Source organism: Cyprinus carpio, unplaced genomic scaffold, assembly GCF_018340385.1.
Source record: "Cyprinus carpio isolate SPL01 unplaced genomic scaffold, ASM1834038v1 S000006747, whole genome shotgun sequence".
NCBI lineage: Eukaryota > Metazoa > Chordata > Actinopteri > Cypriniformes > Cyprinidae > Cyprinus > Cyprinus carpio.
The window spans coordinates 422,405-446,264 of NW_024879346.1; the positions used below are offsets into that span (position 1 = coordinate 422,405).

Below are 23,860 nucleotides of genomic sequence, written 5' to 3' on the forward strand. Positions count from 1 at the left end.
GGGATCATGTGACACTGAAGACTGGAGTAATGATGCTGAAAATTCAGCTTTACATCACAGAAATAAATGACATTTTAAAATGTATTCAAACAAAAATAATCTGTTTTAAATTATAGTAATATTTTACAATATTACAGTTTTACTCTATTTTTAATCAAATAAATGCTGAGCATAAGAAGAGACGTCTTTCAAAAACATTCTAATATATATATATATACATATATACTGTATATTTAACAATAAATATTTATGGTATTATTTATATAACACAGAGTAACAATTCACAGCACAGCTCACAGCACACACAACACACATACACAATTCAATCACACTGAGCAGTGAGTGAGTGAAGCATTGTCTTTGCTCTGCGCTCCGTAATTGTTCTGGCCAGGAAAGCCAAAAAAACAACAACAACTCCGATAACATTTGTAGACTAATGGAGCCGCAGGGCTTGTGCTGGAGCAGGTTATATTTCACAGAGTGAGAGTGATAATTCCTGATGGAGCAGAAGTGCCGTCAGTGATCTGCCTTTATCTCCCCGCTCATATTTCCTCACTCAGCCATCGCCACAGAGAGACACTTTATCATTATTTCACACAAAACAGCAATAAGCACAACCAGCCCAGGCAAACAAGAGGCCTTGTACAGACTTCCGCCCCACCCATATCCAACAGGAAACACAGCGCTGGGGGGAAACAAAGCTATTTTGGGACAATGCAACTCTCTGCTCCCTCCGCCTTCGGATATTAACAATCTATTGTGGTGATATAATGATCTCTTCGATACAGCTGCAGGAATGACTCACGCTCAAGCCTATCCAATACCTCCCCAAACGAGGCCTACATTAACTTCCTGTTCCCTGAAGGACCGGGCACCACGCAGTTCAGCGCTGTTTATCCGTTCTTTGAAAGCAACAGGCCATCAGTGTATCCCTCTCAGTCGTACCTGCTGATGTTTCTCAAATTCCAGTTTGATGGGAGACTTGATGCAGTTGCAGGTCCCGTCGTGGTACGTCTGTTTGAGAGCCAGATCCATCAGGTGTTTGTGATAGGCTCCCGCCACATTTCCACAGATGAAGATAGATGATTTTAGCCAGGATCTATACACACACACACACACACACATAAAACAGCTTTATTTGAGATACTGTATGCTCTGAATGTCACAAAAAGCTACATATATTAAATGAAATATGATTATATAAAAATTATATATATATATATAGATATATATATATATATATATACACACACACACACACACACACACACACACACAAAGAAAGAAATTAATATTTTTGTTTAACAGGGATGCGTTAAATTGTTCAAAAGTGTCAATAAAGATGTTTATATTGTTACTAAAGATTTTTATCCAAAAATCCTGCAGAAATCCACAAAAATATTTATAAGTCGACACATAACATTGATAATGATTTCTGAAGGATGATGACTGAGTAATGATGCTGAAAATTCAGCTTTGCATCCCCCCACAGGAATGAATTACATTTTAAAATCTGAAATAGTTCTTGTAAATTGTAATAATTTTTCACAATATTACTTTTTTTACTGTAGTGTGTTTATATATATTAACGACATGTACACACAATTTTCTTTTTTTTTTTTTTTTGGTTGATTTATGATATATAGATTAATTGATATATTTATTTTTGTTTTCATTATATATATCAATATTATTATCATCAATATTATCAATATTATTGTAATCTATACATAATAAATTTACCAAAACAGGTGACCACAATAACGTTTCTTTGAAAAATTAACTGTAATCATATTGTCAAACATGTTATAGAAATAAAAATGTAAATTAGTAATTTCAATTATAATTTTATATTGTAGTAATAAAAAAAAAGGGGGGGGGGCATGATAAATTTGTCATAAAAATAATGTAACAATGCAATAAATCTTAAAACACTCTCCTTTTAACAAAAAATAATTTTATGTTTATTGCTCAATTTAATTTTATGTAAATATATTACATTTCTTTTGATTTTGGTGTGAAAATAAACCTAATTAATAATAAAGATTAATAAATTCAGATTAATAAATTCGAAATAAAGTTCTCAGAAACCTTAATTCCAAGCAAGTGTTTATAAATGATCAGACTGGTAATGGATATGTTAAATATTTAGTACTGAATTAATGCGGAAACTCAGTGTGTAATCAATACAGCATTGGCATACAGAATAAAACAAGTAATGAATGCATTAAATTGCCTCGTAGCTACAGGAAGACATTAGTGTCAGACCACAGACACTTCAGGAAAATACACACAGCAAGCCAAATGGCTTTTGACTGAGTTTCAGATGGCAGAGGTAAGCGCATTAGCACAAGATAGAATCAGTATAAGGATCCAGAGAGGGATGTGCCTGTCACTCGACATGGATTTGAAAGATATTGATCTTCAGGAAAAGTGAATTCAGTCCAGCCCATGAAAAGCTTTCAGCAGCCTCTTGCATTATGTTAGTCTGAGAAAATATCAACACAGTACTTAATAAGGTGCTCTTATCTTTCACAAATGGAGAGCAGGATGTGTTGAATAATTGGGTTTAATTGCAATAACTGAAACTGTAGACACAATAAGGCATGAGAAATTACAAATCGTACAATAATGAAGATTTTGGCTCGTGAATATTGGTTCGGTCTGGAATGTTCAAGAAGATGAACAAGAATACCATGATGTAAAGATAAATGTAATAATATTTTTATAATGTAAATAAAATAAAATCAACAAATAACTTTAAAAAGTCTTCATTTTCTTTAAGTAAAATTGAATTGTTCCTTGATGTAAATATATTGTTTAATTATATTTCATAATTAAAATAAATGGATAAATAAATAAATAAATAAATAAATAAATAAAAGGCTTCTTTTTAAATAAAATTTGACTTTGATGTAAATTATGTAAATATCGAATTAAATTATATTTTATAATTTAAATACATAAATAAGGAAGCAAGCAAGCAAACAAACAGATAAACATAAAACTTGATTAATTTTTAAGTCAAATCTAATTTTGTGAATATATCATTTAATTATATTTTACAGTTCAAATAAATTAATAAATAAATATATAACAGGCTTCATTTAATTTTGTTTTTATTTTGATGTAAATTATGTAAATATCTAATTTAATTGTATTTTATCATTTAAATAAATGAATAAGGAAGCAAGCAAACAAACAGATAAATATAAAACTTGCTTAATTTTTAAGTCAAATAAATGAATACATATGTAAAAAAAATAAACATATAAAATGTGCTTAATTTTTTAAGTAAAATTTAATTTTGACTTGATGTGTATATATAATTGAATTATATTTTAAAATTTTTGATTTAAAACTTTATCACAAAATTTATTATTTAAAAAAAAAAAATCAACACTATTTTGAATGATTAGCTCATAAATATTAATTAGGTATATGGTAGGTTGTGATGTCATGGATAAATAAGTTTGATACCATGAACCATGAAACAAGTCTTGTAGTATTTTTTGTACATAATGCTGTTTTTAATTTTTTTATTTAATTTTTTTTTTTTTTTTACAAGAGGGACCGAGGGACAAGTCAAAATCATTTTGTGTTGTAATCGACAATATACCATAAATGCTGCCAATTAAACATAATTTCCATCTAAGCTCTGGAACATTTCTTTAATTTGCCCCATTTATGTGGTCAATCTAGTCTGAGCCTTTTTCAGACTCATCAAATTTGCACCTTCTCCATGGCAACCCTCCACACATGCGTCTGAGTTCAGCGGTGGAGTAAGAACAGACGGGGTTGTTAAGGTTCACCACCCAGACTGTGCAAAGGCCTCTGCCGTTTTTATTAGACCACAACCTCCTGCTAATATCACTTAGTGACATTATTAGCAGATTAAACATCATCCCCTGCAGGCAATTACACAACACTCTATATATTAGAAACTCAATCAACAAAGAGCTCCTCAACAACACCTCAACTCATCTGACCAATCGAACGTTAACCTGCAGACTACAGGAGAAGATGTGTTTGCATTAAAACACTGTCTGGCTGTGTCTATACTGAAGACTGCTGTGTTGGGTATCAGTGAATGACTTAACCAGAAACAGGAAAATGCTTTAAACAGGCATTCAAGGCAATATAATGTAGTGTTAAATAATCTAAAACAAATATTTAATGACTGATTGCATATTGCATATATATATATATATATTTTATATATATATATATATATATATATATATATATATATATATATATATATATTTCTCAGTTAGTTCTGGTTTATCAGTTTGATTTGGTTAATATTGATTATAACATCATAAATAAAGAGCTGGTGAAAGCCTGTGTTTTAAAAACAAATCATAAAACGTATTCGTCCGCAAACAATGTCACATATATGTACATATATATTAACATTCTCTCAAATAAAGACCATTTACACCATTGTAATTTCCTGCACACCTCAGATTTAATTTTTTTAATTTAATAAAACGTATTCAAATAGCACTGGGAGATGGAAATGAAGGTAGTAAATTCAGCAATCATTATTTTATCATATAAGGTATATTGTCTTTTTAAGCTTGACTGACTTTGTGTCCCTGACTAGGGCTTAACGTATCTTCCACATTTGATAATTCAGTGACCTCAAATAAACAACACAATACACAAACCATTAAATATTCTTTTCACAAACACATAGTCGGACTATTAATTGCATTGTTTCTTTATTTTGTAGATTTTAGTGTAACCAACTAACAAACATCGGGTCAAATGGAATTTAGAATATTGTAAATAAATAAATATCAAGTAACATTAAAATAAGTACATTTAGATGTGTGTGTGTGTGGTATCTATCTATCCTATCTATCTATCTATCTAGCGTCTATCATCTATCTATCTATCTCATCATATCTATCTATATCTACCTATCTATCTAGATACTATCTATCTATCTTATCTATCTTAGCATATAACAAACAATTTTTCAACATTCTGATACAAATAAAACATCCAATTATTGCTTGAGTTGAAATGCAAGGGGCGGCCCCCCCCCCCCCCGCCCCCTGCTCCACAATGTCTTAACCAATGCAGCATGTTGCTCTCTCCATCTCTTTCGCTTCCAGCATATTGCTATTACAGGTCTGGTCACCTGTATCTTCACTGGGTAGAAGTTGTTTATAGGACAGGTCCTCCTCTTATAGATGCAGCCTTACTAAGGTCATGATCTCTCTATTTAGCTGTAATCGCTGCTGTTAAGCGGGAGAAGAGCATCCATAAAGTAACTAACCACAAGAGCTGGTGCCTGCGGGGAAACCCAACATAATAACAAAACAAGACACTGGCCTCTGACTTCAGCATCTGCAACTCTGACCTAGACAGATGTGGACCCTGTTTTCAACTTTGTTACTTTGTTTTGTTTTGTAGCCTCTGACCTTACACAAGACCTTTCGGCTGCCGAGTACGTCAGCGGTAAATCTCTCCTGAGAGTGACGGTACGAAGCCTTAAGTCTCTAACGAAACAAGCATGAACCCCGCCTAAGTCTCTGGATGAGCACCATACCAACATATGACATGACGCCTCCCATATGAGAAGAGATACGACAGCATTTGATAACGCTGCAAGTGTGCTGAATAGGTGAGGGGTGGCGTAAGTGTGTTTTTAAGGACAAGCTCTCAGTCTACTCTGCTATGAGAACAGCGTGGAGGACTGACCGTGTGAAGTGTTACCGTTAGCCTAAAGATTTATTATTCTTTAAGGTTTTAAATTGGACTCGACAACAAGCTTATAATAACAAGTCTACGCCCTCCGCTACTGGTTCTTGAACCTGCTGCCTGCCTCTTTGACACACACTGACAGGCGCAGTAGTTAATTGTGTGTCCTTGTGAGAACCGAGGTGACGAGACCTGTTGCCTATGCTGTTTACATTGCTCTGTGTCTTTAGGTCACAGGATGCTGAAAAAATAGTTTTTACTCTTCTTGAGATGCTGCGTTAGGAAATAATAAAGAAAAAAGAAGTTCTGGAAACCAATAGAAAGGTAGGTCAGGGGAATTATTATTTAACGAAGTAGGTACGTACATCGTTAGTACAGTAAACAGAACAAATGCAGTGCAAGGACGTGCACTCTGTGTGCATATCACACGATATTGTATTAATGTAGCTAAAAGGAGAGATAAATGAATATATATATATAGTATTTATATATATTGTATTGTAATACCGAGCTAGGGCATGTTGTCACACCTTTACTCAGTAATATTTCTCAGAATGTGTTAATTTTTAAGTGAGTTTTTGCATAGACACATACCTATAGGTTTGACTAAAAAAAAAAGCTATTCAACATTTTTCAGAACCATTATTGCCCAGGAAAGAAAGGTACAATTAATCAAACATGCTGAACACGTTTGGTGACCCAACATTAAAATGTAGTATGCTTACATGGCCTTACAGGAAAGTTGTCACCACTGGGACCTCTCTCATGTAATTAAATTGATTTTGGCAGTATAAACATCGTACAATGCTTATTTTAAGCTGGAATCGATGGCTAAATGGAAGCTTGGGTATTCACATAGAATCTTTCAGCAAAACTTAATTCATACTGTGTTGTACAATAACTTACACCCCACACAAACAAGTAGAATATGAAACTGGGAAAATAGTTTACTTTGACATTTAGTTCATGTTCGGCAGATGCTTTTATAGGGCAGAGTGACCTTACAGTAGATGAGAATATAAGCGATTTATCATAAGAATGCCAATAAACAAAAGAAAAAGGTTTTGGGGGCCAGTTTATACAACTGTTCAGGTCTTCATTCAAAATAGTATCAAAGTTCGGGAGAGTCAGTTTATTAGAAGGATAACATAATAGAATAGAAACTTGAAGGCATATACTTTTTCTTAGAGGAGGATGCAGTAGTAAATGCTCATAGAAGAGAATGAGATTTCAGTTGTGAGGGAATTGGTCAGCTGTTCGAGAAAATGGGGATAGGTATGTCATCTAACTCCCCCTACAGTGATTACGTCGTGAATAGAACAAACGTCATGGATAGTGATGTTTTTGCTCCTGCCAGTTCCTGTCAATGGCGACACAAGGCTCGCCCTCGTTACCCGACGGCCACTATGCTTTTCTGACGGGAGATGTTAGATGCATAGGAGAGGAGCAGAGTTACTGTACGCGGGTTTGCGGAGCCTGTGGGCTGTGTTATTCGGTGCACTAAGCAACAATGTTCTTGAACTCATGTTACGCCATGGATGGGAAGCCAGTTGTTACAGCGATATTAAAGGGTAAAGTAAGAAAAAATAAAAACTAAACTAATCATTCATCATTATGTCATGCGGACTCGTTATAACATGTACATTAACAAACACATAAATTTGATAAATTTAGACTAATGACCACACAAAACATTTATGAAAACAAAAAAAACACAAGTCAGTAATGCGAAGGTCTTAATTTTGCTCATAATCAGTAGACTCAGCCTGCAGAACCTTTACACTCCAGCAGTGATGTATAGTGGAGATTGAACTCTTACAACTGGCTCTCATGCATGGAACTTTGGGTCGAGGAATTGAAGGAAGTTGCATGATTGGATCTGTTACTTTCCCTCTTATTACTGTGACGTCTACAGGTACATTGAAATGATCAGCTCTCTCACACTGACCACCGACATATGAACTATAAATGATGCCAATCTTTCAACATGGGACGCATACAAATTTTAAAAACAGTGGTGTGATAGTACTGAGCTTTTATTTATACTTTTCCCCCTATTACTGTTGACACTATAAAATACATTCCTAATATACATGTTCCAGTGGTCCATACTGTAAGTAACACACCGATTGACTTACTTCTACATACAAGTGATTGATTCAGAAGTACGTTGAAACTGTTTCACAAAATGCACACACACTAATGGCGCAATACTTTATGCGTCTTGGTGGAGGACCAAAAATATATAGTTTTTTTGTAATCTCATGTTATCCTAATATATTTCTACGCATCGTGCACTTACAACAGAAAAGTTTTCCCAAAATTGGATTCTGTCGGATTTTCAGACGCTGGGAAAACAGTATTGCACCCCCCACACACTTCCTGTCGCTTACAACTCTCAGTGGCCTCGTAAGTTTCAGGCCGTTTCCAATACCAAGTAGGCAAAGTTAAGACTTGCGTTTTGCGTAGTTAAGACTGACAGTTTGGACTCGCGAGTGTGAGCCTGAGGAACGGGCGGCAACAGCAGCATTACCTCCCAGACTCAGCCATTGTCATACTCCGCGTTCTCTCAACATGTCCACTGTGTATCATTCTAACAATAACAAAACAGAAATGATGATAAAAAACCCCTGCCCTTCTTTTAGTTTTCAGTTAAAATTAATAGCCACAAACAATGTGTCCGGTCCGCGGTAAATACAATACTTGATGACCATTCACTGTATGTTATACTTATACACAAAACCAAATATAAAACACAACCCTCTTTCAATTTTCATTTTAACAAGATATAAAGATATTAATATGTGGTTCAGCCTATATGTAATTACCTTAACTTGCAGTAATAAATAACATGAAATGGGACATAAAACCACAACCTGCCTCTTTTTGTTAAATGTCAATTTTAAATGAACAATTTAATTAAAATTTAATTTAATCAACAAAGTATAACGTAGCCTATAAGAGGATTTTGTAATAGGAAATAAAGACAAAATGAAACAATCCAGTCAAACGGATGCTACATCAGCGCTGGACTATGGTAAAGTTAATTAAATAAATATAAAAGTTATGAAACTTAACTTTGTGCGCAGCCAAAAATGATATGACAAATACTAGATTCACCAGACAAATGTACATTGCCTGTTAGACTATACCTAACAACGAAATTATTCTTTCATGTGTAAACCACAACAGGAAGACAGAAGAGCCAGCGGCCAAATGTCGAAGAAAGACTAGCAGATGTAAGGCTGCCCCTCGGCAGGGGAGGGAACACGGAAAAAAATATTGAAAATAAATTTCATGCCACATAAGAGCAGCTTTTGAAACTGATGTGGGTTTAACACTTGCTGGTTGGGGCAAAAATGATATTGTGGGTTACCTGCTGCTCAAGTTTTACACAAGTCACCTCTTGATGCATCCTCAATAAAAGGGGCAGACCAAGAACACATCCGGGGATTTCAACTGCATGTACTTGGTTAAGAGCAATGACGACTGATGAAGCATCACAAGCCATCGTTTGAGAAATGGCTTTAGTTTGTGTTTTGCTGGCTCTCAGATTTTAAACTGACACCAAGTGGCATGGATCCTTATGGGGGGGGGTGATTCAAACAAAAGTTGTTCATATTTGGTTCATTCCCTTTCATTTATGTTTTTTTTCATTTCACTTTCCTGCTTGTTCTTGACATTTTATTTGCCCACTTAAAACTCACATCTGTCAATTAAACATACGTAGGGGGGGGTACAACATTTAGAAACAACTGAACTTAATTCAATATCTATTCCACTGCCAACTCTCCATCCCAATTGCTACAGTGTTTAAAAGAGAAGAAGTTCCAGGACCAAATTTCCACAGATCTGAAACAGTTAACCCTCCCCCGGTGCGAATAAACACTGGAGGGGAGCAATTTTGCCCATTGATTTCTGACATTCAATGTGTCTATAAGTGGGAAGCCAATATGATGAGAAAACAAGCCAGGCGGAACAGTAGAGGATTCTGGGAAATTTGCCCTTTCATGACCAGCAAAGCAACTGCAGAAGTAGGAAACATCCTTCCACATTCACTCGCTCTCTCTCGACTCACATTCCGCGAACATATTCTTATTAGATTCTATGTAGCTGTTTTCCTGTCTCAGCCCACACACTTTTTGTCAGTGAACGAAAGCAACACCCACCTACAGCAAACATCCACACACACACACACACTTACCTGCCAGACAAGGGCCGCCAGGGTGGTCTGTAGTGTTCGAGAGCCAGATGCTGAGCACTAGGTGTGGGAGGATGAAGTGAGGACACTAGCTATGACGGCCTCCCTCATGGAGAGACGGGGCAGGCATGGTGTACACCACAAACACAATTAACAGGAAAAAAACGACACCTGGCAAACAGACTTAACAGTGCATTAGACTGCCAGTTAACATCTAAAGCCCTAACAACATAGGGACAGAGAATCAGAATCAGGATAAACACTGAAAATACACACATGACTAAATGTTACAGTTTAGATAAGATGACCTCTAGTTGGGTGACAGGTTCAAAAATACAGTCTGCAGATTAGAGTTTGACAGATTCACTAGAAATTTTCAGAGTAGTATGATGGTCACACACTCATAGCAATAAGGTACGTATGTTCTCATAGCAATAGGTTACGTGTTTGATGCAGGAGTTTTTGGTGTTCGGAAAGAACTTGAAACCTGGTCAGGTGTGATACTCTGTGGTTTAGTGTATGATGCCCAGTTGTTGTCGTAACTATGTACATAAGTCGGCAAGTGCAACAGTGCCTAGTGTTTTTAAATCCATGGTTTGAGTGCAAGCTGTGGGGTGGCTGATGGAAGTGATTCTACTTACACACCCTCGGTGCTTTTGGACTCCTCATTCGGTAATCACCTCTGGACATAGTCTGTGACAAAAAGCCGGCAGGTTTCTCAGGTTTTTGTTGACTCAATTGTCTCAAAAAAAGAATGCATGAAGCTAGAATTGAGACACATTGATTGTTCAGATTTAATCCCAGTCTATTTACATTTTTGTGAAAAATAAAATTTTTTCTAAAATGCTGAATGGTGGCAGGCAAATTACTTTTAAAAAAAATGATGCAGGGAAAAGAGGTTAAGTAATAAAAAGTACTGGCTGCATGTTTTACAAATACACACTCATTTCTGCACACAATTAAAAAGCGTAACACTTTTACTACTGCACATTAGCCGCATTTTGGAAGGAAAAAAAACACATAAAATGGACCTTGTGTATGTGTAATTCCCGCAGTAAAACCGTCGATTTCCGGATTTGTTAGGCTATTTGTCTTTGCAAATTGGCTTTAAGATAAAACGCATGGGCGGTTTCAGGGTGATTCAAGAAGAGCACTTCAAAAAGTGAGCTGAGACCATGATGGAAACATGGGTCGTGAGTGTTTGGTTTGCTTTTCCTTTGCCCACAATGCTGAGGAGAATAACAGGGTTTCAATCAGGGCTGACCCAATTTGATATGTACTCGCAAATGCCAAACCAGCCCTTAACAATCAAACCACTTATATTTATGATTTAACTTCAATAATTGGTCTCAAAAAAAATGCTAAATCATCCGGTAATATTTGTGTTATGCATCTTGGGCTTACATATTATGTATATAATTCTTTGTGCTCTGTGCTCTGCTTGTCCAATATAGTATACATTTTTCAAGAGATGTTTATATAAATAACTTTTTTCCCGCTGCAACCTGTCGTTAACAGCCTGTTTACCAAAGCATTCTTGCTGCACAAAATGTTCGATCAAAAGTGAATTCATTACTAAAATGATAAGGGGACCCTGTTAAAAATAAACGTCAGCAACTTGTTTTCCATACACTGGGATCCTTAGAATAGGTATAAAGAAGGCTGGCGCTACATTTCAGCCAGAAGCAGCACAAACATTTGGCAAACCTTCACTACATTTTACTCTTATCATTGGTTGAATGTGGTGTTCAGGAAAAAGTATACATAATTCCTGCTTTTATCTTATTACCTCAGATTTTTTTGGAGCATCCATTATGCCTCACTGAAAGTAATCAATGTGGGCGCTCCGTGGGCTGATTGCATTCATCATCAAAAGTTACGAACAGTTATTTTAGTAAATGCATTTTTTGGACTGGAAAAGATAGAGAGGTTCTGGAAGTTTCAGTGTACAGCAAGCTCTTTATCTCAAAAGAGTTTATTTGAAATTTGATTTGGAGTTTTTCAAGAGTGGTAGCATACTCTGATAAAAATGAATGAACGTGAAAGGAATATGCTTCGCTGGCTTTTTTTTTTGAATATTCACAGACTTTGGTCTGGGGACCAAGTTTACTATTAAACTAACTATTAACTAAAACGCGCTTTTGCCTCAAACTCTTAATCCTGATTCTTATTATAGGGTAGTACGAACGGTTGTTAAGTTTAGGTATGGGGTAGGATTAAGGGATCTAGAATCCAGTAATGCCGAATCAGACATTACTACCTGATTTCTAACGTACTATTCAAAAGCCAAAAGCTCGTAATATGCCTTGCTAAGAAGTTAGAACTAGTTAGTAGGGAGAATTGATACTTAACAGAAAGTAAGTGTACCATTATGTTACTTAGTGTTGTGTTCTACGTTACTTTGAAGACTTCTGAAATAACATCTGTTATCATGGCTAACCTGTGTGCTTGCATAATTCATGCAGACCTTTATCAGGATAGCAAAGTTGCTACATACCGAATATTAATATGCAGGAAACGTTGCTAAGGGGGGGAAGCAATATTGTACAAGAGTGCCATAAACCTAGTGATGCCATTGCCCACATTTACAATACAGTATTAAAGGGATAGTTCCCACCCTTTTTTTCTTCAGTTTCTTTCTTCTGTTGAACACAAAAGAAGAATTTCGAAGAATGTGGTAGTAGACAGTAGCCATGGATTCCATCGTATTTTTCCATACTAAAAGTCAATGGCTACCGCCAATGTGTTTTATTACCCAAATTCTTCAAAATAGCTTCTTTGTGGTTCAACAGCGAAAGGAAAGAAACTCATACAGTCCTGCTGCATGGGACCATGAGGAATGAATAATTGTTGACAGAATTTAAAGTTAAAAATCTCTTTACAATATGGTAATTGAGGGCAGTATTTATTTGAAAATGTTTTGCTCTACTAACATTCATATATTTCAAAAGACAAGAAACAATTCGTTTTTTCACCAATATGTCCCCTTTAAACTGTCTGTAGCCTTTTAGTCTTTTTTTTTTTTTTACGCTTGAACGATGTAATACGCTCATAAATATTTCAAAACGTATGTTTTATATGTTCTTACACTGGAGTGCTGTTTTTTTTTTGTGAACGAGGGGCTCAATATAGCACTGGAGGAATGGCAGATAGGGCACTGGGACTTGGCAGCAAAGCTCTAATGGATTTCTAGCTTGGGTCACCCTCACACGACCACACACACGCACACACACTGCCAAGAAACAAACAGATTGCAGGGGAGTGGTTTTTTTTTTTCTAGACGTAACATGTCTTTGGCCTTATCGATCGCCATTTCCACATCTGTCTGGCGCAGAGGAGGATCAGAGGAACCGTCAGGAATGGTTACATTTGGCTTGTGGAGGAGAGAGAATCCCCCAGCAGACCGAACGCGCCGCTGGGCTCCGGGCCGAAGGGCGTCTCGCACTTTCACCTCGGATTGGACAGATAGTTTGAGTTTTCGCTAAAGTTTTGAGTTCAGCCTCAAGAATTTGGCAAGGGTTAAATGCTTAATCTCTCAAATGAACTGATTGCTTGGCAGTTCCATGCATGCTTAAAGTTCTGGTCTATCTGCTAGCAGATTAAGACTGGGCAGTTCAATTCAGTGGTCTTTTTCTACATCAGACCAGGATATATGGCACTGAATCCTAAATATTCTCTCTTTGTCTGGCTCCCAGTACATGCATGGGAACTAGAGTGATGAAGAAATATCAGCATGATACAGCATTAAACTGACAGATCAAGTAAAAAATAAATATTTTAAAGGTGTACTTTACAATTTCATAAAGAAATACACACTGTAAACAAACAAACAAACAAACAAACTAAAATATTCAAATGAATATGGATATATTTCTTATCCAAAATCCTAAACATATTTCCAAATTTAGATTGGATTTTAAATGGCAGATTTTCAATGTGGACTGAGACTTTGGATGTCACCCGCATCTTTCCATATGGCTCTTTTTCTTCCAGCCAGTCTTTGTGATCATGATTGTTGATGGCCGAGAACAAATACAGTCACAGCTGGTTTGAGCTCTGTGAAACTCTCAGATGCACATTTGGAGCGGTTTTGCCGGTATTAATCAGGTTTGAATTATCACACACATGCAGTAGCTGCCAATGAGATTTGCAGTGAGGTTTTGACTGTACGTCACAGATTTCTCATTTGCACTAGATGGGAAAAAAATGTTCAGCTGCCCAACTCAAAGACAGGAATCCCAATATCATTAATCCCGTCTGATGATATTTTAAAATTTTAACAAGTTTGATTATAATTTAGCTCATTATTAATGTGTCCCTGTAGAGAATCTGATTATTTGAGTTGATAAACGATTGTATAATCATCTACAGCATCCAAATCTTTAAATACATTTTCACCTGAACTATTCCTGGATTGAGGTTATTATAGTGTTGTTAATGTGTTTATTTGAGTTCCCCTTATTTTGGAACTAACTATATAAAGAACTTATAAAAAGGACAAACACACACACAACAAAATAACAAAAACTTTACAAATCAAAATGCAAACAGATGCACTATGGCTTATTTCTCATAAATCTGAATGCCAAGAAAATTCAGAAGTATAATGCACATATTTTATGAATACAGTTTGTAAAACATCATTTTGTTTATACTCACATTACCTTAAATTGCCTTTTCACATAGGCTTTACATAGAGATCAGAGTTTTATCATGATGCTATTGCTATATTGAGAATATTGAATACTGTGTTCAGATAATTTTTGCTTTAAAACCATCACATAGAATTAGATTGTAACATATGTAAAGCATTTTCTTCAAGAGTTTGCTAAGGCAACAGATGGTAGTAAATACATAAGACACACTTAACAGATTTGCTTTTTCATAGTGAATAAGATTATGTGGTCTACTGGGATCTTAATGTCTGGTCTGCACTGCTTTTGTATTAGGAAAGCAAATGGAAATGGAATAATCTGATAATCTGAAAGACTTCCATTAAAGGATAATGATGGAACATATAAGTAGTGTTGTTATCATCACATGCAGTCCAATCACACTCACGGATCTCCAGAAAAACTAAAAAAAAAAAAAAAAAAACGGGGTGAACTGAGGACAATTAGCACACCCCATTAAACTTATTAAACAACTGCTGTTACAGAGAACAGCAAATTTACATAATGGCATAAATATGCAAATCTGAGGTATCAGTGGCAGTAGTGACACTTTCTGAGACATGCTACTGATATACTGTATATAACAACATACTGAACTTATTCACATTATTTCATACATTTAACTGATATATTTAAGCTGTTTAGCTTGAAATGTGATAAATAAATAAATAAATAAATAAATAAATAAATAAATAAATAAATAAATAAAAGCTTTTTTAAATATTATTTTAAATGTTCTGATTTAGGTCAAACTGTGTTTTACTTATAATAATTAAATACTAATTTTACCTAAATTTAGCATTTTATTCACTCTCAGAAAAGGTACAAAGCTGTCTATGGTGTGGTATCCTAAGGTGCAACAGCTTTTTTAATATTATTTATCCCTAAATGTACTAATATTAGTAAAGGTACATATAGTATAATAATAAAGCTACTTATCAGTACTTTAAAAGTACATTATAGTACGTTTTGAAAGGTATCCATTGATTTTTCTGTCATTACATGGTTCAAACAGAGGTAAGTTTCTTTATCTGCATTTTATAATGTTTTCATATATTATATTTGCCTTATAGTCTCTGTTTGTTATGGTAAAAAATCACAGTGATCATTTGTACATTTTATAATCATTATAAGCATTTTAAGGTAGTTAAATTACCTTTATATATATATATATATATATATATATATATATATATATATATATATATATAATATATATATATATATATATATATATATATAGATATATATATATATATTTTTTTTGTTTTTTTTTTTTTTTTTCAGTTATAAGGTGTATTTTTATAATGTGTAATTTACAGTGTAGGAACCAAAATTTACTACCAGAATTAATCTTAACGAATTAACTGCATTAAGTCTTGACTGACAGCAGCTAGCAGCTGGTGCTTTACAAAATCTTTTTTATTGTAGTGATTGTTTGCAATGCTGCTAAAAGTTGCTATCCACTTCTCACTATACGTGCTTCCTGCACCATCTTAGAGCAATCGCTTTTGCCTTTGCCTCCTCCTTTTTTAAAAGTATTAAAAAAAGTGATTCAAAATCTAAAGTCTGCCTCCTTCACCTCTTTCATCACTTTATTAGTTTCCCCATCATTGTTTTACATCCTTCATAAAGCATTCAATCAGCAGTTCTTGCAACCAAATTTTGGGAAATGAAGATACACAAGACTGTGTTTTTGGGGGTCTTTTCTTCTGATTTGCCCTCAGGCTGATTGGCGTAAGGTGAGTATGGCTGCCTTTTGTTCCTCTGCTGACTCTGAGCTCAATTATGTTTTCTTTCTTCTCTACAACATACAAAGGCTGCTGGCTTTTCACAGGCGTCTCTAATGGAGAACTACTGCTGCTGTGGATTAATGATGCCTGCATTACAGACTTATGTGAGGAATAGTGAAGGCTTTTCATCTGCAGTAGTACCTCGACACATGTGAGTCTATAGTTAGGGACTGTTGTTTTTTCTTGTAAGTGTTGCGAAGCAACTCCAAGTGTATAGCTCATTAGAGCTCAAGCAATGTGGCCGTGTAGCTTGTGGCACACCAAAGAACATAACCAGAGAGAAAACTGTAGGAGCACAGTGTGTAGCTTAAAAGGCTACAGTAAAAACAGGAAATTAAATACGGCATAGCCTAATAGAGCTCTTTAAGTCTTCAACTAGTGTAGACGTAGCTACTGTGCCATTCAGTTATGCTAATAAGCACACATTTGCTACTTCAAGACACATTCAGAAACAATCAGAAACTCTTTGCTAATTAAGTACTTTGCTGCAGTACTCTGAGTGCTAATTAGGTGGTAGTTTTATTCAGATCGCCTGAACCCGACTAGTTCTTCCCCGTCACGTATGCAAAGCCTTTATTAGCAGGCTCTTCTGAATTTCCTGCACCAGAAGTCTGGTTCCCTCTAGAGCTAAACCTTCAGGCACAGCATGTGAGCTCAGACTGCACTAAGTGTAGGGAATAAATTATGACAGAGCCCTGATAAAAAGGCAGGTGTAGCTGCTCACCACCATATTTGGCATTTTGGATGCTGATGTGACGAAGTCTTAACTGTAGATTCTTCACTTAGGTTGAACACTTAGGTTGGGGACCAGTTGGCACTTTTTAGCATGGCTGCAGTGGTCCACAATCTACACCAGCACTAAAACATCACTAACAAGCCTGGAGCAGATATAGGTTCAAGGTTAAGCTGGTTAGCATAGCCCAGTATCACGATTTTCTATACATTAATTGAATTGTGGCTCACCTAAATGTAGACCAATACATAACAGAGTGAAAGGCAACCTTTTTAGTTTTTTTTTAGCCCCTGTGCCTCTAAAAACAGGCCATAGAGAAGAAACAAAATAAAAGCAATGAAACACAACGCAAAGCGACGTAAAAAGCAAAACGAGGAAAAAAAAACAAAACAAAACAAAACCAAACCAAAACAAAACAACAACAAAGCAATGATGGCGGGGGGGAGCAACCAAGCAAAAGCAAAAAACAGAGCAGAAAATAATAAATCAATAAAAGCGGAAAAGCAAAACAGAACTGAAAAAAACAAAAAAAAAAAAAAAAAAGCCAAACAGAACAAATAAATGCAAAGCAAAGAAAACAAAATAAAATAAAATAAATTAAATTAAAATAAATCAAATCAAAAATAATATTGAGGGAGAACAATCAAATAATGCAACTACAACTTTGGGCCACTCATTAATATGGTATTCATAACCTCACTTCTAGATAAAACTAGTGTCTATGTTTAATCATCGTTATCCAAGAAATATGCTTTTCAGTTAGATGAAGTAGGTAGAAAAACATGGGTTACTTGTATAAGAGTTTTGCTGTATTTTTTATGTTTTTTTCCAGTGCTTGGGAGGCTCGAAATGTAGGTGATATAAGAACATTCATACTGTAGCTATTTTTAACTGGTGTAATTTTAAGTGTTGTTACTAGAGGTTTGGTGTAATGTGCATCAGTTATAGAAAATAACTAGTTAAATATATATGTACAATACAAATCTTTGTTAGTACAAGAGAGCTACATTGCGTCTGTATATAAACATGCAACCGGTACAATCATTGTTCTTTTTTAGATGTTCAAGTCATCATTTAGCTATACAAACAGTAATAGATGCAGATGGAGTAATAGTGGCAGAGAGAATCTGTAATTATTGTAAGTTAACATCAAATATTTCTGTGAGAGAAAATGAGAAGCTTTTCTTGTATGATTGCTCTTTGTATGCAGATTGTTTCTTGTGGGTGATGTCTGTATTGATGTGTCAAGTGTTTATGATTCAGAGTATGCATGGACATTGTTATTGTATATATACCATGTAATGAAGAAAAGAGTATCTGCCATGTCATTGTGATCTTGTGGAACTATGGGCCGAGATGCCATATATTTCTGAAAATAAACTAAACTATAAACTACCTCACCTCTGATCTTTCCGGGATAGGGGCATATTTATGGCTAATTGTTTAAAATGGATGTCATGTTAGGTGCCACCTAGCTTTTACTGAAGTAGTTCCTAGTGAAATGTTGCCGCCCTTTGACCCAAAGCCAGTTTTTGTTGTATATGCATATCCAGATCACTGAGCCCATCCGAGTTATTAAGTTATGAAGTCATGTCAAGCAAACAGCCTGGATGACTCACGGCAAGCTGCATTTACTAGTGCACGGAACAGCCGATCTCTCCTCCTACAGCCAGCGTAATATCATAACTCAAGAGCTGTTTATAAAAGACGACTAAACCGTGGATGTTTTTGCCATCTTGTTTGAGCGGTGGCTGGGGCTGATTGCACCTCCTCCTCGCTAAACACGCAGAGCGGGAAGAAGAAAAAACAAAGTGTGCGAACAAGCTAAGCAAGTCTGTTTAATACCTGATTTGTTTTATGGAAGCAGAGGCGAACTTGTCATAATTACTCTTAAGCCATGCATTTTTTATGTTGAGACTGTGTCACAGTTATTAGCCAAAATCATGCGTTAAGCAGAGTTCAATGAACTAATGAATGATTCAGTGCACAGAACAAGCTCGCACACTAAAATTCATGAATTACTGTGCAAATGAATGGAGAAAATGACACCGCGTTAGTGAATATCTGCATGATTGTGCAGCGCTTTTCATCCAAGCAATTTTCTTGAACATCTACATATATAAATCGCACTGATGCAAGTCGTGTTTTATGCATGGCGAATACCTCATTCTGAGCACTTCAGTATGATAAAAAGAAAAAGGTAAATTAGGACGTGATAGCCGTAGAGGTCGAAGGCGGTCACTGAAGAATAATTGCGGAGAGCGATGAAAATGCTGTCACTCAAGTCTCACCTGGTCCCATGGACAGATGATCCCACCGAAGAACATGAGAGGTAACCCATGGCAACCAGACAGCCCCAGACGAGCAGGGAGAAGAGGCGGAGAAGCTTTTTGAAGACTGACTCAATGCAGACGAGGATGAAGATGGCAAGAAAAATGGCCAGAGTTGTGGGCACAGTCATGATGAAGGCCATGTGCTCCTCCATGGTCTGTGGAAACACAATGACAGTTCACGGCTCATTCATTGATGCATTCACTAGCTGATGAAGAAGAGAACTGTCTATTGAGACGTGCTGGGAAAAATAACAGAAAAGGCACATTTAGAGCTGGATTTAATACAAAGAAGGACTGAAAGATAGATTCTTCAATGATTTTATTACAAAAACTCTGACCCTAACCTTATACTTTGAACCAGAGTTCAGTCCATTATGTCCAAACTTTTCCATTAGCATAATGTGCTCTATCAAAGTGTATTTTGTGGGACAGTAGTGGTTTTTTACTGTTGAATTATTAATATGGGACAATTAACATTTGAAAAACACTTTGCACTCAAATTGTTATATAATATCGTTATATGGGGTTGACGTTCATAAAATGTAATCAAATCAATTAATGTACATTAAAGTCAACATGAAACAACATTTGCAACCAATTCGCTTCCATTATGTGGCATATTTGAGTGAAACAGGATATGCAATGAAAAATGTGAACCGGATAAACTGATTGTGGTCATTAAAATCTTTTTGAAAGAAGTCTCTTATGCGCACCAAGGATGTATTTATTTGATCAAAAAATACAGTAAAAACAGTAATACTGTGAAATATCATTACGATTTTAATGCACTGTTTTTGAATTCGAATATATTTTAAAAAATAACTACTAATGTATTCCTGTGATGCAAAGCTGAATTTTCAGTATCATTACATAGTGTCACATGATCCTTCAGAAATCCTTCTAATATGCCGATTTGCCGCTCAAGAAACATTTATTATTATTATTATCAATTTTTGACTGATTTAATGCATCCTTTTTAAATAAAAAACATATAATATAATTTCTTTCAAAAAAATCTTAACCACTTTATGATGCTTCTGTATTGTTTTGGAGACTTGGATGTCTACAATAGTCTGTAATAAATGTAAAATGCATGGAAAGGAGTGATCAGTACATTCTTTCAAATTTCTTCTTTTGTATCTCACGTTAAGGAGTAGGTAATACTGACTTGGAATAAAAGGCTGAGTAAATGATTTATTTCTGGTAGGACTATCCCTTTAAAAAAGGTAAATATGGTCAATTTAATTCCATGCTGACTTGAAAGAGGCAAACTGTGAGCTTTCATAAAGTCTATTTCTACCTGTAGCTCTCATCATCAGTCAGTAATTCTCTGTTTGACTGCAAGAGTGTGAGGGGCTCACTCAGTCTAGACTTACAGTCACACACTCACAGACTGTTCATCTACTGCAGACGGAGACAGAGCCGCGGCAGGAGGGTAGTCAGAGAAGAGAATTTTAATAACTACATTATAGCTACATTATCTATGCAGATTTATTGGAGATGACTCATGACATATGCCATGGAGGGTTTATTACGGTTTGAATTGAGCAAAGATGACTTCATTCTTTGGCCATCATTAAAGCTATTCAGCTAAAAAAAGAAAAAAGATTACAACAACGTAATTCAATTCAGGTAGTACTTATTTATTGAGGTGTGTGTGTGTGTGGCTTGTACAGGTGCTGTAGATGTGGTGTTGCACCATCAGTTCGGATGACTGTGTGTGTGTTTTGTTGTGAATGATGAGAGAGCACTGAGCTGGCAAACTCACAGTAATATAATGCCAGTCCCACAGTATGACTCACCAGCCATTAGAGGAGACACCCCAGGGAGTACTACAAATTCAAGGGATCTCTGGCACGCAGATCGATTCTCAATGAACTCTTGGGGAACACACCCTTTCTGTTTCCATTAGCCACAGACAGACAAAGAAGGGCCCATGCCTGCTTCAGTTTCAGTCATGCACTGAAATAACTCAACATCGATTATAACTTGATACTGAAAATGAAAGAAAATAAAAGCCATGCTTCATTGTGAAAAAGTTGCTGTCACAAAGCTAGGGAGTTCGGAGTGGTTGCTAGGGGATCGATAGATGGTTGCTAAGAAATTCTGGGTGATTGTTACAGGCTCATCATGTATTTTTGTAGGCCAAAACACAGAAGCGAGTTCACATTTTAGTTCTTCCGGATCCACTGTCATGAAGCCAATTTTTTTTTTTTTAACGGGATTTTGATTAAATGTCTTTAATAATGTCCGTATTTTCACGTTTTTTTTTTTTAAAAAAAGCTTTTACCTGTCTTAAAAAAAGGCAGTTGCTAACAAGTGTCTAAATGTGACTCCAGAGATTGTTATTAAACATCATCACACTGAACAGGTAAACTCATCCACTCACTAGTCGCTTTCACAGCCTCACTGTTTATAATCGTACTCATGCAAAACTATTCTAACTCAAACTTTCAGGGAAAATGTTTTAAAAAAGACTGAAAAAATTTAAGAGAAACACCGGCATAGTTTGTTTATAGCTTACATTTCTACTTACTAGTCTTCAAAATTCATAAGTTGTGTTGTGAACAAAAAAAAAAATTCTATAAAAAAAAAAATTGAAAAGTCCTATTGAGTTATTGGGTGAGGGAACCAAGAGGATGTCAACAAAGCATTTTTATTACCAGAAAATCACATTAAAACTGCATTTAAAAACTACATACTGTACCACACATTCATAATTTATTTTTGTTACTTTTACTCTTCAAATGTCTTTTGTGTACATTTTTTTGTTTGCCTTGTCACAGATCCAGATTTTTTATCTAAAAATGTAAAAAGCCATCAATTAATTATTATTTTTAAAACTATGATAAACTAAACTAATAATAATAATGTAATATTTTTTTCATTTGTATACATTTTTCAAGAATTAGAACAGATGTAATTTTGACCACACTGAACATATTTACCCATATTACATTTTTGGTGAAGTATGATGAATGATTCTTCAGATGAAAGCAAAACATTTTTCAAAAATAATCCATCTCTGTGAGTGCACATAATGCCAGTCACACAAAGCTGATGCTTCAAAAAACAACACAAAGTGAACGCAATAGTAACCGACAGGTTGTGTGTGAGAAAAATACTAATATTTTGAACCTTTTGAATATACCATTGTTTGCAGCCAACTCTCATATATGCATTTAAATGATTAGTATTTTAATCAGTGGTTCATCTACTGGGGTTTTATGAGTTATCATTGTGTTCACTTTGTCAGCTTTCATACACTTTCATTATATGGATTCACAGACGTGGATTATTTGTCTAAAGAACTTCATTCATGTACATCTGAAGAAAGACACTCATACACATCTGAGATGGGATGAGGATGAGTAAACGATGAGAGAATTTTCATTTTTTGAGTGAAGATCCCTTTGACAAGGAGACAACAGTGTCATTGATGAGCATGCTGGAGATTTGAGATGTGATGTGCAAAGAACAAGAAAAATCAAGGTAAATATCACTTGCGAACAGAATTGTTGTGCATAATTTCCAATCAAGCTGTAATTTTGTCAAATTATGACAAAATGTGAAAGTATTCATCATCAAAACAAAAGAATCTGTCATTTTATTCCAAAAAAAATGTTTTAAATGTCACATCAGCCATAATCGTTTCTATCACAGAAAATACAAAATATCATTTGAGATGTGGTGGAATGATTTTCAAAAACAAAACAAATCAACAATATCGACAGGACAATGTCAGGCTACAAAGTAATTAATTCTATTTTAATTATTTGTCATGTTCTAAAAGAATCCAGGGCTTGTTTTTATAAATCAATGTTCATTTCTTGTTTAGCACCTTTGTCTACTTAACATCAACTGGACACTCTCAGAAAAAAAAAAAGGTACAAAAGCCATCACTGGTACGGTACCTTTTCAAAAGGTACACTTTTGTTTATTATTTTCAGCTAAAGGGTGCATATTAGTACCTTAAAGGTACCATTCATGTCTAGCATCATTGATGTCCGTAGCATAAATGTGCGAGTTATGAGCCAATGGGTTTTTATTGTCTAAACCCTCATATATGCAATAATAATGCTTGTCTTAGCAAACACCACTAACAATGTGCATCCATCTGACATTCCTCTCCCTCTTTCCAGGGCAATTATAATTAAATGTCTACATCAAAGTGCTGATTCACTGCCTACATGATTAGCCATAAAATCCCCACTTTAGGCCCGTTCCCATCAGCCCTTCTCCTTCCTGTTCTCCTACTCCCATCACTCTTTCATCCCTCACAGCATGAATCAGACTTGGCTCCTATCAGTCTCTTTTTCTTCACCCTATCAATGGCCAGAGCTCATATAGTCGGCTGATTGTGCATTTGAGTCTATTTAAATCCATTTGACTCCATTTTGGCAGAGAGACGG

The 23,860-nt window shown here is 35.4% G+C and overlaps 1 pseudogene; it reads right to left on the reverse strand.

The window, feature by feature from the left end:
• Window positions 1–23,860, reverse strand: part of LOC109066542 — a 60,921-nt pseudogene that overhangs the window by 31,317 nt on the left and 5,744 nt on the right.